Here is a 16577-nt window from a genome sequence, read left to right as displayed (position 1 = left end):
AGTCACTCTGTCAAGAGCACAGAATTTCACAGCTCTCTTCCCCATCCTCTAGCTTTTACATTCTTTTTGACTCCCCACCACCACCACCACCTCACCTCTACTTGATGCTCTCTGAACCTTGGGTGATGGACTAACATAAGCGGCCCATCTACAGCAGAGTACTCATCCACAATCAACTGCAACAAAAAGCTTCTATGATCAAAGTTAGAACAGCAAAATTCTGTGGATAGAAACAAAAATACTTAGAAGGCAGCTTGATATGGGACCATTTAGCAGAGCAGCCTCAGTCGATGCAGCTCTTTTGCCTATAACTTCTGTTGCCATGGTGTTAATCATGTTTTTGTTTCCACACAGCTATGAATTCTCTCCCATGGAGCAAGGTTCAAAGCCAATCAAGAAAGCAGTTGGTTAACTCGATAACAGACCTGCCACTATTGCATATCTTGCCCACAGGCCAGTGTTCTAATGCACAAATAGTGATAGGCCATTGACAGTTTTTTTACTCCCGCACTGCTAGAATGGTACCTTTCAGCACTGTGAAAACTAGTCAATCAGGATGCTTTGGCATATTTTTAGATATAAGTCTAAAAGTACCTAGCATGTCAGTGCCATTCAGGAAAGAAAAGAGTTTAAGAGGAAGGAATGTATAAAAACAAAGGGAATGTTCTTCATGTCTTTCATCCAGTGCTGTATGTGAAGTGTGTGACATGTGCTAGGGGAGATTTGGACAGTAAGAAGAAGGCATGAGGTGGGGGCCTGTTGCTGCTTTTATAGCAGACAGGGTTAGCAATCAAGCTTCCATTTGTGTGTGCATTAGTATTTCTGTACTGTATCTGCATTGTTCAGGCATTTTCATGTCTATATGTAATAGTAAACTTCTCACTATATTAAGTAAATATAACAAAGTTATTTAAAGAGCCTAGATCTGCAATAAATAAGAATCTCCTCCCTGTACCTTACCACCACATTTCCAAGGCCTATCAAAACTAGTTCTATTGATTTAGTACAACCTGTTTCATTCCTGTATCATAATATTTTATATACTAACATTTCATTTACTCATACACATATATAATATATATCCTGTTTGTGATATATATATGTATATATATACACATACATATATATATATATATATATATATATATATATATATATATACACACACATACACACACGTGTGTGTGTGTATGTACATCACAGAAGTACTGATGGGCTTATTTGAGAGTGGACACAACTAAAGAAAGTATTCTTGCACTTCAAGAAAAACTCACAACTGAAAAGCAAAGAGAAGAGACAGCGAATGCCATGCAACAAACCAAATCCAAGCATTATGGATCAGGTACAAAAGTGTTGTAATGTGCTCACACATACTGGAAATAGCAATGGAGAAAAGGTAAGGAACAAGAAACCATTGAAAGAACAATGGCTAGGGTATCCCCAGTTAAATGTCACACATGAAAGCACAGATTCAGGAAGCTAGAACAACAAACTACACACCAGGATGCTGCACATAGGCAGAGCATCGTCAAGTTATATAAAATCAGAAATAAAGGCATTTCCTGAAAGGAACCATAGGAAAAAATCACCTCGCTTCCAGAAGAGCACACAGAAAAATTACGCTCATTTCTCTTAGAAGCTGTGTTAGCAAGAGGAGAGTAGAATGAAATATTTACTCTGCTGAGAGAATAAAACATCAACCTAGAATTTTGTACCCTGTGGAATTACCCTCCAAAAGTGAAGGCAAAAAATACTTTTCAAACAAATTTGAAGGAATTTGTTGTTAGGAGATGTGCCTTAGAAGAAATGTTAAAAGAAGTTCTTTAGATATAAAGAAAATAATAAGAGTTTCAAGCTCAAATGTTCAAAATTAAAAAAAAAAAAAAACCAAAGAGGAAGAACGACACCCCCATTCTATTCCATTTATTTATTTATTTATTTATTTATTTATTTATTTATTTATTTTTACTGAAATATAATTGCCTAATATAAATTACATATACTTGATGCTTGGGCATTTGCATACATTATAAAATGGCCACCTATATCAAGCTAGTTAACCTACCCATTATCCCCCATAGTTAATATTTCTGTGTGTGTGGTAAGTACACATGTGAATCACTCTGCTGACAAATTTCAAGTATACAATACGTTGACTTTAGTCTTGACACGCTATTATAGATCTCTAGAATTTACTGTCTTATAGTTGAAAGTCTATGCCCCTTTGCCAACATTTCCTCATTTCTCCACCCTTCAGCACCCTTCGATTTTTTCCCCACAAGTTCTACTCTTTTATATTTCACATATGAAAACCACACAGTTCCTGTCTAACACAAGTCAGAGCTTATATATGATGGCTCAGGTAGTATCTTGCCTAATGCCTGCCTTATATATTTATCTCACTCAGAATAATTACTTTGAGCACAAAGAGTCAATACCTGTATGGAATGTGTTGAGAAAGACCCTTATCCTGGGTAAATTTGTGAATCTCTCAAGTGTCTTCTTTAATCTATCCCTTAATCCGTCAATTTTGCTTCCTGCTCTATGCGTTTATGTCTCAAGGCTGCCTACTTACCCGTATGTGCTCAGCTCCACAGTCAGTATTGCAACTAATAGCTGAGATGCTCTGTGACTTTGCCTCTGTCCTCAGACTTGATAATCTGTACTCTTTAGGCACCACTGACTCTGTGTTTCCATAGGTAATCATTCTGACAGATTCAGCCTTGGCTTGCACAAGTCAGTTAAGATTAAGCCAAAGGACAGCACAGCTGTCAGGACCCTTGTGTGGAAGGGACTTCTCTAGGAGACCTGCGGACCTAAGGTTACATGCAGAGGCATGAGGACAGATTATTAGCTATGCTATCCTTGGTTACATTTCATGCCTATGCAAATTTATTTACTGCATCCTAAACTTCCCTTAGCAGGATATCTACAAAATACACTCTTTGCCCTGAGCATCTCTCTTTCCAGCCATTCTTCCCTGATTTGCAGTTGGTTCTTATTAACTCTCAAAGAGAGTAATCTTTTTAATAAAGTCCTGCGAATAATTTAGCCTTATTTCACAAACAACAAATAGTCAGGGGTTTCTCCTTTGTCTGTCACTGTACTAAATTACAATATATAAACCTGAACGACTAAGAGAACGATATATAATTATATTATGATGTGTATAAAATATATAAGAACACATGTCATTACAATAAACTTTGAAACATCCTTCATGACATCCTATTTGTAAATGCTAAAAAGGATTGGTTGTGACAAGTATCAATGCTTTTCAGAGATGTAACTTGCAGCCTCCTAATATAACATACAATCTAAAAGCTGAATGCTAGTGATTCCCAAAAAATATGTAAATCCTGTATAATAGCATATTATTGAAATTTCAAGAAGATCCTAGTGTCTTCCGTATTCTGCAGAGATGAAATAGCCCACCAATGTGCATAGATAAATGCATCTAAAATTGCTTATGTTTTTTTGGAGAAAGGTGAAGGATTTCCAAACCTGTAAGAAAGGCAGCTTTAAGTACTGTATAATTAGCTGTGCTCTTCCCCAATTGGTTTAAAGCCAGAGCTCCTTTGTCCGAATAGAGTATGCTTGAAAAAAAATAGCACTTCACTATTCTTAGAGTCCTTTGTAAAATTATAAAACATATAAGGATGCTTTATATATCATTATTCTTAAATGGAGTGAACTCCTTTAAACAAATCATATACAGAGCTCAGTTTTCTTCAGAGAAACCAATAGTCAACAATAACAACAAAAATGCTCCCACATCCCACCAGAGCTTCTTGCTTCATAGACATTCTTTTTCTGTTACCTAAAAGTTAACAAAATTTATCTTTCTTTACTGAGTTTTAGTTGTGTCTTATGTAGAATGCCATGTCCTCAAGGGAAGGATTGTCCCATGTTTGACATTTTTGAATGTCTGTATGCATATAAATTGCCTTTAGTGGGCTCTGTCTTTTAACTAAGCTGAACATGTAGGTTGGGGTAGTTTTATTTGTCCTTGTTGAGCTTTGAGACTTCTGGAGAGTTCATGAGGAGAACACATTAAGATTGCTGTTCATAGCTTACATGAACCCAACAGATTTTGTTTTTATGATGCAATTCAAATCAGAAGATGTGATAATTCAGTTTCACAAACCAATTTTGCATTTTAAACATTACAAAAAAAAATGGGTCTTTAGAGTCAGCCAAATCTAAACTAATGTCTTAGGTTTATTTCTTTCTTTTACTGGTTATTTTATTTATTTACATTTCAAATGTTACCTTCCTTCCCAGTTTCCCCTCCACAGGTTCTACCTTTATGTCTTTACAAAAATGATTATCAAAGGATAATAGTAAAGTTAAATGATAATAAATATGCATTTAAATAGTACAAACAAGTATCAGGCATTTCTTTTTTATTAGAGAGCAGAGACATAACCATAAGGCATGTGCAAGGTTAAAGAAAAGAAAGCTACTTTGGGGCAAAGAAAATGATTCAAACTGCTTATTTCATATCTGTCACTACACACTTCTTGAATTCATGAAAGAGGGCTTTGTCATCGTAGCTACACACTTGCAACAAATGGCATCCTACTGAAGTTACATATGGTTTCTCAGTAGATTAAAATATTTGTTAATGATTTTTGACATTTACTACTGTTTAGATGCAGTAATTTTCCTATTCAGAAAGTCTAATATGGAATATATTATAGAATCAGAGTTGGTTTGATTACATACTTAATGCAATGATGGAAGCCATAGAGGAAATCATGACTAATCCTTTAGGAGACTCTAGGCTTCAACACTTTTTACCTAGAATCAGTTTTATGCATCAACTTCTTTTCTGTCTTTTGTTGCATTAAGAACATTAACTCAGATCACAAGGGAAGAAAATGACTCAGAAGTCTAGTGTTGAACATCCTGAGTTAGTGACAAGGATCAGAACTTCCACTGATTCCTTTCTGTCATTGTTAGGGGAGCTAATGACACCAAACATCACTATAACATTTTCTTTGCAGTTAGGGAAGGTTGAACTTGAGGTATTTTTCCTTTTCTCTACATCTTGTGGGGCAACTGGAGTATGCCACCAGACAGAGGAACTGGTAAGGTTGAGTGAACCCAAACACCATGAAATTCAGAATTGAGTTAGGTAGGTGTGGAGCCAGTTCTCTGCCAAACTACCTGCTCTGGAACTTCTAACCACAACACCTCATTGAGAGGACTATAGCAATCAGTTATGTTGCATGAAAACCTAGAGTTCTCCATGTTAATGAGCTATCTAGTTAGGCCCCAAGTATTCAGTCAATGAACTTCCCTTCCTGGGGATTCCATTCTGCAAAAGGTATTTAATTTCTCAGGTTCCATCTACCTTTGTTTTAGTAGTGTTTCTCATTACCCTGGATTCTCCAAGTGGATAGGCTGTTTGGCCAGTGAGACTCGGATATTCCTGTCTCCACTTCCTACTTCACTGTGCTGCCTGTTTTGGGAGCCTATCTCATCAGATATGATTCTAGATTCTATGCACTGGACTCATAAACTTCAGCCAGCCCTCATAACTTGTTTATTAAAAAACAAAGATAAAAGCATTTTTACATGGAGAGATTAGGATTTCTTTTTAGTCATGAACAGTCATATGCACACATACACACACATTGCTTAAATTTCTGACATGAAAAGAAAAATGAAAACAGACAATATTTTTAATGATGGTTTGTATTAGTCGACCTCCAGAGATTACCTGATGATAAAAATCTTCACTTCAGTAACATTCTTAGAATTGGGCATGAATTTCTCCCCATATTCCCATTAATGGTAAATTCGTTATTAGTAGAACTTTTCCTTTTGGAGACATTTTATGTTCTATAAAAATAAGTCACTTTTATTTCACTTCAAACACTTGTTTCTCCACTTGACTTCTAGAGTTATACCATAATTAGTAAGATATTTGTACCACAAGTAAATCCCAGTGTGTAGAGAGAATACTGAAGGCGGCATCATGTGACTGGATTGTGATTTCAGCTCTACCATTAAGTAGTGTTTGAACCTCAACATAAGCGGTTAATGCTTCTGATATCTAAAGCCAAATGAGTGGTAATAATAAACTAAGTGGCATTGAATCCTATGTAACTCTTTTTTTTTGGTTTTCTTTTTTCTTCTTCTTCTTTTCATAGTTACTTTGTTGAGGTCCAACAGTTTTGAAAAATATTGAGGGAAGAACTTTGAGGTCATATATTGTAATACAGTAATTTACATTAAACAAGTGACTTTATGATATAGAAAATAAGGCCAGATTGTATTGTACCTGGTGTTGGAACACTTTCTGGTTTCCCTAACTAAGGAAACACAAATGATCAAATAATAAATCCTCTTGCAGGCCAGGCTTCAACCCTCACATAATGTTTGTGTGTGCATGTTCCATGTACTTTCCTTCTTGGCCTTTTTCCTTGGCCAGATGTAAGAAGCCTATGAATAATGTCAAAAGCATGGGAGAGAGAGCTCTCCAGGTGAGAAGCCGTTAGCCTGGGTTTCCAAATATTCCCAGACTAAGGATGTTCCTCTAACCAGAATTACACTGCAGATGTATGTGAGAGAAACAAGGTTTTTGAAAGTTTGATGCTTTGTTTCAGTAGTTAGCCTGCTCCTTAACAATAGTGTGACCCACCATGGTAGGGAGTTTGCTTACTATGCAAAGCACTGCCTCTAAACCTTTCTCTCATCTATACAGTTATGTACTGCTAAAGATCTGTTTCTCCTTACCCTGAAGGTGAATATAGAGTTATATAATTTATAACCTGCTCACTCATTTTAGAAAGCTCCTCAATTATAATTAAGATATTGTCACAATCCCTCATGGGGAAAGATGTACTTTCACTCTTATTTCAGGCTGCAGAATTTTGGGCAATGAAAAATGAATTCCAGCATACTCTAAGCCAAAAACTACCCCACAACAGTACAGAATTCATTTGTTAGGAACCTTGTGCAAGACCTATGAATATTTTATTTGTATAATGCCCAAATTCATTAGAAAGGTATAAATACGGTTCTCTCTGCTTAACATTTTTCTTTCATTTACTGAGTCACCCTTCTTGACTAATGCCACTTCGCATTCTGATTATGGTACCATATTTCTAGATGAAGCAAATGAATATGGAAATAGTGCAGACATTTTTAAAACTATCAAACTGCATCACATTTTTAAATTTATGGTTCATTCACTTTTTCATTTCTAAACTAAAACTGAAATGATAATTTGACATTTATTAAATGTCTTCTGATCAAATTTTTCTGTCTTTAATATGTATCAAGATGATAAAATAAACATTTACTATGAACTGGTTATACTTATATGTAAAGAGTACCTGATTCCTGCAAGGTGGGGGAGTCTTATTCAACCTTCAAATGCCTTCCTACACCACTAGATTCTGAAAGCTGTGGGGACCTTGGTTCACTGAATGAAATGAAGACTATAGGGTCTTTTCCTAGTTTGCTTTCTGATGTGGTAAACACCAAGATCAAAAGCAAGTTAGGAAGGAAAGGGTTTATTTTGCTTATATTTCCTGTCCACAGTTCACCAGTGAGGGAGGCCAAGCCAGAAAATCAAGCAGGGCAGGAATCTGGAGGCAGGAACTGAAACAGAGTCCATGGAGGAGTCCAAGAGCAAGTTTACTGGCTTGCTCTCTCCCTGGTTTACTCCTGCTTTCTTATACAACCCAGGACCATGGTAGAGGAATGGCACCACCCATCGTGGTCTGAACCCTCCCACATCAATCATTAATCGAGAAATACCCACAGACGTTAGCAGTATCTATGTGGTCAACTTCTTTTTCTTCTTCAACAGATAAATGGACCTTAAAAGAATGGAAGGCTAAGAAGTTAGAGGTCCGAGGTAACAGCTACATAGGTTTAACGATCAAAATCTTGGCCAACAATAGTCATCCTAGTCATATACTGAAAAACCAATACTTCTATCAGTCTGTCTCCAGAACAAAGCTCTCATTCCCAATACCAGCTGCATGATTTTTTTAATAGCTGAACTCTGACCCTGCCCTCTACACACTGTTGCAAGGAAGAAAGGTCAGCTCAAGAAGTAACCCTGGCATTTGTTCTGGAGACTCTATATTCACTCAAGCCTTGTAGTGAGAGGCAGGCCTGTCCAATAGATTGTGATGTGACTCGGCCTGGCTGTGTCCCCAAAAACTCTTACTTAACTTTCTTTATTGAACAGTTTTCAACGTAGAGAAAATAGAAAGAGGAAGGCAGGAGAGTCTCATCATCTTTGCATGCCAGCTGCTTCCTTCGTTCCTGCCCTGTTGCTTTGTATCCAAAAAACAAAAACAACACCAACCAAGCAAACAAAAAACTAAACAAAACACACCCCAGCATTTTATATAGTTGGTTGTGGCTTATGTGATTTTATACTGTGCTTTTAAGAGCCTAATGTGCATGATACAGATATTTTATGTACATGTTGCTGTGAAGAGTTAGAAACCCAAATATTAATGATGCCAATATTTCAACCATTTGATAAAAAAATTTAAATGGCTTTTGCTTGTTTGTTTTAAGTTTTTTTTTTCTTGTAACACAGCAGATTCTTTTCTTTAAATTGGGCATGGAAAGTTCTCTCTAGTTTTGCAATGAAAAACTATTCTTTGGCTGTTCTTCTCTGTCTACTTTGGAACCTGATCCTGTCTGCTTGTGATTCTCGTACATGAAGAATTTCCTGGCTAGTCATCTCTGGATTCTCACCCTTACCATCACCTAGTATCAGATAGATGCTAGTGAGAGAAAAATACTCAGAATGGACTTCAGTTAAATTCCTTCAGGTGTGATTTGAGAATTCATATTTTGAACTTAGCTTCAAGCTTTATACACACACACACACACACACACACACACACACATATACACGCTGATAAAAGTAAGATTGTTTTAAAAGTTGACATTATGAACTGCAGTTAAAAGCTTAACATGGCTAGCTTGCAGTTGATAACAGGTAAATTCTATATTTAAAAAAAATGTTTGTGCACATGTATGCATTTCATTCATGCTGTGGATGTCAAAGGACAAACTCTAGTGTTGGCCCTCGGGCACTTTTCAAATTTGGACTGAGACAGAGTCTCACATTGGCCTGGAACTTCATCTCGTCATCCAAGCTAGCTGGCCCATCGGATCCCAGGGTTCTATTTCCTCCTCTGACCTTGCCCTCTGGAATTACAAGCACAACAAGACACCACACGGATTTTTATATGGGTCCTGAAGATCTGCACTCAGGTCTTTATGCTTGCATGGCAAGTGATTACCAACTAAGCTTTTACCCCAGCTGCGAGTTCTGTAAATCTTACTGTTATTCAGATTTAATTAGTGTTTTTGGGTAAGAGAGGTACATTTAATAGGAATATAGAGCATCGTGTGATGTATGTAAAACTTTCAGAAATAGTCATTATTCATTTTCTTTTAATTTTGAGATGAACTCTTCTTTGGACTATTTCAGTTTTTGACATTATAATATAATACATCATTTCACCCTTCTCTTTTCTCCCTACAAAACCTCTTATAGTCTTATAGCCTTCCTTGCTCTCTTTCAAATTTGTGGCCTCTCTTTTCTTTAATTGTTGTATGTGTCCCTAAGTATTTATAAGTACAACCTGCTCAGTCAGTATAATGTTACCTGTATGTATGTTTTCAGGTAACCATAGATATTAGATATCTCTTTTAGTGTGCTCTTCCCAGGGGAATACTCTTTCTTTCACACTTAAAAAAAAAAAACCAAAAAAAAAAAACAAAACAAAAACAAAACAAAAAAAAAACAAAACAAAAAAAAAAAACAAAAAAAACCTTAGCATTCCAGCTTTAAAGTATCCAAGGACAGATTACCCAAAAATGGCTGAACTTTAACTCAGTCCTTTTCCACTGTTCAACTATCATTCTTCATTCTAGATGTACACATATCTCATGTATCTTTATCACTCCCACGGTGTTGAAGAGATATTGATGGATGACAGGGGGAGGAAAACTGCTGTTCTAGCAGCACGAGATCTGTAGCAGCGAGGCAGGTCTTTCCAAAACAGATTGTTGGAAGTACTTCTCAGGGAAATGCTGATTGTGAAATATTCTGTTTAGATATGTTGATCTTTAAGTACTTTAAAATAGCCTGCTAATTATTGAAACTAGGAAATACATTAAACAGACTTACTTTCGGCTTTTGTAGATATTTCAATATTTCCTTAGTAAGGGTTTAAAACTGAGTTCTTTTAAGACTTGACATTTGTATCTACTCAATGTATTAAGTATTTAAATTCTATTTTTGATTCAAACAATGAGCAGCCATGATATGTACTGTCTCCTTCTGTCGCCTCACAGCTTCTACCAAAAAGAGCAGAGGTGAAGTTAAATCTTTATCAGAAGGCAGCAATAAAGACCAATTAAACCGATGGGAAAATAGTGTAGATTTTAAGACAGCATTTTTGTTTATGGGCTGTCACGTGGTCTTAGAAAATATGAGATGCTACCACGATCCCGTAAAGTTTGTACAAATATTAAGCCACAAGGTACCCAAAGGCTGACTGTGAATAACTTAGTGTAGAGGTGTAGTATCTTGCAAGAGGAGCTGGTAAGGAGCATGTTAATGCAATTAGAAGACAAGGCAGCAGAAGGACTAGCACTGAACAGTAAGACACAGGCAAAGAGCCAAGCAAATTAAAGCACAGGAACATGTGTACAGACAATAAACCAAAATAGCAACTGTGGTAGTAAGTGTGGGTAGATTATTAGGAGGGTTCTTAAAACAACAAGAAAGAAAAAAGACATACAAGAAAAAGACAGTTGGTAGTTGAGGGCTCCAGCAATTAAGAGAGGATAAACAGGCTAGTATTTCGTTTTGGAGAGGAATGACTCCTACTACAAGGGGTCTTACCAGAACTGGACCTGTCTGGTCACTAGAACGGACAAATTTCTGCAAAAGAGAGTCTAGATCAAGCTTATCAAACAGAAGAACTTGAAGACACCTTCTATTATTTCCTGCTTCCTGAGATTGCCTTGCTCAGTTGTATTTTCAAAGTTGTAAGCTATCTAGTATTTTTTAAAAGTTTTGTGTGTGTGTGTGTGTGTGTTTGTGTGTGTGTGTTAACCAGGGCCTGTTCAGATTCTCAGAGTGAAATAAACATAACATGGAAAAGAAGAAAAAATTAAAAGTAAGGCAAGAAGGCCACACATTTCTCTTTTATATATGTTAAAAATAAGTAATACTTTAGAGTTACTATGTTTCCTGTTTGGCCAGGGATGTAACTCAGTTGGTAGAGTCCTTGCCCACACATGAAGCAAGCCTAAACGGAATGTGGTGGGCATAGGCCTTTTTGGGATGCATGAGACCCTGCTTTATAAAAAAAAAAATAATAATAAAGTCAAAAGAAGAAATTGTGTCTTCTCACAAATTCTGGAAATTAGTGCAGTTTTTCTGCAGGTTAATTTTCCAATGCCATAATTTTACCACCAATTACTAAAATGACAGTTACAGGTGAAATAAAGACAATATACATAAACATGTATGAAATTCAAAAATCATAAACTGTAAAACACAGAACTAAGAATAGTTACAAATCTAAACCACTAGACGCTCTGTAACTTCGCTGTCCCTATAAGGCTCAGGTGGTTATCTGCCAGGGATAGATGCTTGAGATATAAAGTACAGAATTCAAACAGATTCTAACTATCAAGTGGTCATCTCATCTCTAAATAGAGTATATAGTTACATATACACAATGCTGGAAGAAAACGTTACAACACATCATTTTTTTTCTTGTCCTCTGTTTATACTTGTTTTTCTCATAAAAGAAACAATTTTTTTTTCTAAAATTATAATAGAATGATTGAATGGTTGAATGGGTATCAGGATATTCACATGCCAGCTACTAACCATTGGCAGATCAGAGTTAGAATTCAAGACCTTCTGTCTTTTCCGTGCCTCCAGTTCTTTTTTTTTTTTTTTCTACCTGTAAAATGGGCATAATAACAGAACTACAGAACTAACTCCCCAGCTTTCTGAGAGAAAAGGATACATTGGTGGTCACCATGCCTGTCATTTCATATGTTCTAAGCTTATTGGTCATTGTGGTTTCCTCAGATTTATATCATAAAACTATTTGGTATGCTGAATATTTGATCTTCATTGTTCAATTCCATGGTTACAGCTCTTTGTTAATTTTGATGCAGTGCTTTGGAAATGTGTCGGACATCTTACAATAAACTCTATGATGGCGTTTATCACAATACAAACAAAGGCTCCTGCTTTCCCATGGGTGCTTTACAGTATTCATGGCTTCAGCCACCACAGGCTTCTGACTAGATCAATTAATTCAGGCAAACAAGAAATGTATTTTGCATTTTTTAGTTTTATTGCTCCCTGGTGACTTCCCATTACTAAAATTCGGTTTACATGTTGAGTCATCTAGACCACTGACTGGCGAGATAAATCTAAAATTACATCTGTGTGAGCATTTTGTCCAACACCAGGACACCACTAATGTCTCCATCATGGAGATGAGAAACGGGAGGCCTGAAAATGGTGCGTACATTATCTGAACTAGCTCTGCATGACTTCTTAAATCATATCTAATACTCAGAAATATTATACTGCTAAGAATCAGAAATGGAAAATTGAGCATGTTGGGGCACGCCTATAACCCAAGTCCTTAATAAGCTGAGGCAAGAACACTGGTGTGTTGCAAACTAAGTTTACGGCCATCCAGACCCCATCTCAGCTCCTTCCCTACCCACAAACAAACAACAGAGAAACAAACTACCCAGAATTAGAAACAGAGAAGCTTGGTGGTTTTTTTTTTTTTTTTTTTTTTAATTTATAATCCAATTGAGCTTCTTTAATTTTTATGTACAGTATTTTTAATATTGTATAATTGTGTAAGGTGGTTTTTACTTTATGTTCACTGTCCACTAATTCTTATTCTTGATATCCTCTTCCACTCTCCTTAAACAGAAGGCAGAGGCCTTAAAGGACACATGTATTTCACACAGCTCATCGGCCCCCAAATGACCTGGTCATTATAGGGGTCTTGAGTTAAAGATAAACAGAAAATCGGGTCCTGTCAATGTGGGACCTCTAACAAGGATACAGTCAATCAATCATAGCTTCTTTCTAGACTTTGTTTGGAGAGGAAACTTTACCACTGTGATTTAGGATCTGCAGAGGTTTATGTGTGATGTTTTGACTTAATCCAGAGGATGGATTTATAGGAAGTTCCATGTGGTTGGCTGACTCATAGACTTCTCAGTACCTTCCCCTCCACAGCAAGCGTGCATCAACAGTATAATGGACTCCTTCCCTGACTTCCATGTTTCAGATCTCCATAGAGTGACTGTTCCTCAAAGTTATTAGTTTACAGTCTTCACTGTTTTTTCAACTTCTTGCAGACAAAGAGCTCAGGATTCTGAGTTCAATTGTACTTAATGTTTCATATTAAAAAATCTTTATCTACTAATGGGCCCTGAGTGACATAATCCATTCCCAATTCTAACTAAAGTCCAGACTAAGGTTGAATTTCTTACAATTCAAAAAAAAAAAAAAAAAAATCATTCACTTGGTAAAATAACTCCATCAACTGAGTTCTTATAGCATGAAATATGTTGATATTTTGCATAGTTAGCCATTATTAATGTTAGTCCTTTTGCTTAGTTCAACAGTTTTCACTGGAATGGCTGAAAGCTGAACTAGGTAAATCTTTTCTATGAGGGGCTAGTCTGGGAACTAGCACTTTTAACAGGTTCAAAATCTTTCCTGGTTAAGCACCACTGAATTGGAGTATTAAAAAAAAAGTGTAGTCCTTTCACCTGCTTGGGATAAATTTTGGGTAGGAATGAAAGAAAATCTTACTTTATTTTCCTTCTCTGTAGAGATACCTCTGCCGGGTATAAAGTGCTTCTCCCACTGACTTGGGATGTTCTCTTTAGCTTTTGTTTCTTTTATTTAGTTTATTCTTTTGGGCTATTTTTATTACGTTAGTATTTCATTCATTTCCATGGTGCTTTAATTATGATTTTATCTTTATGAGACACTTAAAAAAATATTTGAAAAGTTTGGATCCCTGTAATGATTCTCTTTCAAATTTTGCATATTCATTGTTTTCCATTTAGGTTTCTAAATAAGCTCTTAAATGGATTTGTGAAGGCCTTTAACTGTTTCCTTTAGATTTTCAGCAAAATTACATTGAATTTATTAATCACAATGAAAAGAACTGACAATGTTTCAGGAGCTACTGTCATTTACAGCGATGACACAGAGTCACTTATTCAAATATCCCCATATGAATCTCAGGGAAACTACATTGTTTTCTTCATAAAACTCATGTTTCTTGCTAAGTTTATGTTTAGATATTTGCTATTGAAATTGAAAATTAGGGTTTTTTTTTTTTTGTTTCAATATATTTTTTGACTGTTCATGGCTACCTTAAGTGAAACTTACATACTTTTTTATATTATAAACATAATAGTTTCTGACAATTTTTAATTATTGTAAATTATACCTTCAAGCTAACACTGTTCAAGCTAATCTATTTTAGTTCAAGAATTTCAGAAAAATGTAGATTTTGCACAAAGCTATTATCTTTTCATAGAAAGAACAACCTTTATAATTTTCTGAGATTTTAATTTTCTCATTTTATCAAAAGGTTTCCAAAGAGAAGTTCTAGAAAAAAAAAAAAAAACCCATCTTGAAAGGAAACAACATCTCCCTGACAGATCTCCTTGACTGACATAAAGAAGTAGTGTGTTTTCCGTTTTTCTCTCTCCTTGGTATCATGAGGTCTATCCTAGACTACATTTGCTGGGAGACTTGAATAATGTTAATTCAGTTTGCTACCAATTAGCTACTGAAGAATTAATTTGAAGTGCATTGTTTCTCAGATATTAAGGATTTTACTAATGACTCTCTCTTACTGACTTAAAATGTCATTCTATTGTGCACTCCTGTGATTTCACTTGTCAATATGTTTTTATTTGTTTGGAGTATACAGTCATGCTATCTTGAAGTTCAATCCAAGAATAATATTGCACCTGGCATCACTGAGAGGTAGGTAAACACCAAGGCCTTTCCATCAAGCTTCAGAAATTAGATCTAATTTCGTGGGTGATATGGGATTAATATACAAATCTATAAGAGTTTATTTTGGCTAAAAAAGGTGGTGTGACATGTGATACATGTATTCACAGCTGTGAGGTAGACTAAATGAAACTAAGCAAGGGAAAGGATTATTGTTCATGGAAGGGGGAGTTTAATATATTGAATTGGGTATGTTAGTTGGGGCTACTATTGCTGCTGCTAAAACGCTATAGCCAAAGCAACTTAAGGAGGAAAGGGTTTATTTGGTTTACATTCCAGTGAGGGATGCCAAGGCAGGAGAACCTCAAGAAGGGCAGAACTTGAGGACAGGAATTAAAGTAGAGACCAGTAGGAGTACTGCTTATTGGCTTGCTTCTCATGGCTTTCTCAGCATGCTTTGTAGAAGAACCCAGAAATACAGCACAATGTGGTGCCACCCTTGATGAGCTGGGCCTTCTCGCATCAATCACTAATAAAGAAAATGCCCTACAGGCTTTCCTACAGTTGGATCTTATGAAGACATTTTCTCAATGAGATTCTCTTTTCTGAAATAATTATAGCTTGTGTCAAGTTAATATAAAAATAACCAGTACATCGGAGTATCCCAGAATAAATCAGATAACAGAACAGAATTTGCTAACAAAGTGGATAGTGTGATGAGTTTGTGTTACAACACGGCTAACTTTGTAATTTCTGTCCAGATCCCACAACGATCTAAAAATGATTGTTTCTAATGGTTCTGTTTTTCTTGTTTAATTATTTTATTTACTTACATCCCAAATGTTGCCCTACCACCCCACCCCCACCCATAGTTCTACACTGCCTCCCCTTTGCCTCTGAAAGGGTGCTCCCCCACAAACACACCCATCCCTTTTCCTTGGGGCATCAAGTATCTACAGGATTAGACACATCTCCCACTGGCCAGACAAGACAGTCCTCTGCTATATATGTGCCAGGGACCTCAGACCAGCTCATGTATTCTTTTTGGTTGGTAGCTTAGTCTTTGGGAGCTCACAGGGGTCCTGATTAGTTAACACTGTTGTTCTTTTTATGGGGTTGCCAACCCCTTAAGCTTCTTAAATTCTTCCCCTAACTCTTCCATAGGAGGCCCAACCTCAGTCCAATGGTTGGTTGTAAGTATTTGCACCTGTCTCAGACAGCTACTAGTACAGTCTGTCAGAGGATGGCCATGCTAGGCTTCTGTCTTCAAGCACAACATAGAATCAGTAATAGTATCAGGTCTTGGAGACCTCCTGTGGGATGGATCCCTGGGTGGCTTTTTCTTCAGTGTCTGCTCCATTTTTGTCCCTGTATTTCTTTTAGACAGAAACAATCCTGGGTCAACAATTTTGAAGGTGGGTTGTTGATCCCATCCCTCCACTGGGGACCCTGTCTGTCTACTGGAGGTGATTTCTTCAGGTTCCATCTCCCCAGTTGGGCATTTAGGCTAAGGTTATCCCCACTAAGTCCTGGGAGCCTC

Source organism: Arvicanthis niloticus, chromosome 5 (assembly GCF_011762505.2).
Source record: "Arvicanthis niloticus isolate mArvNil1 chromosome 5, mArvNil1.pat.X, whole genome shotgun sequence".
NCBI classification, from domain to species: Eukaryota; Metazoa; Chordata; class Mammalia; order Rodentia; family Muridae; genus Arvicanthis; species Arvicanthis niloticus.
Note: the sequence above shows the minus strand (reverse complement) of the source record.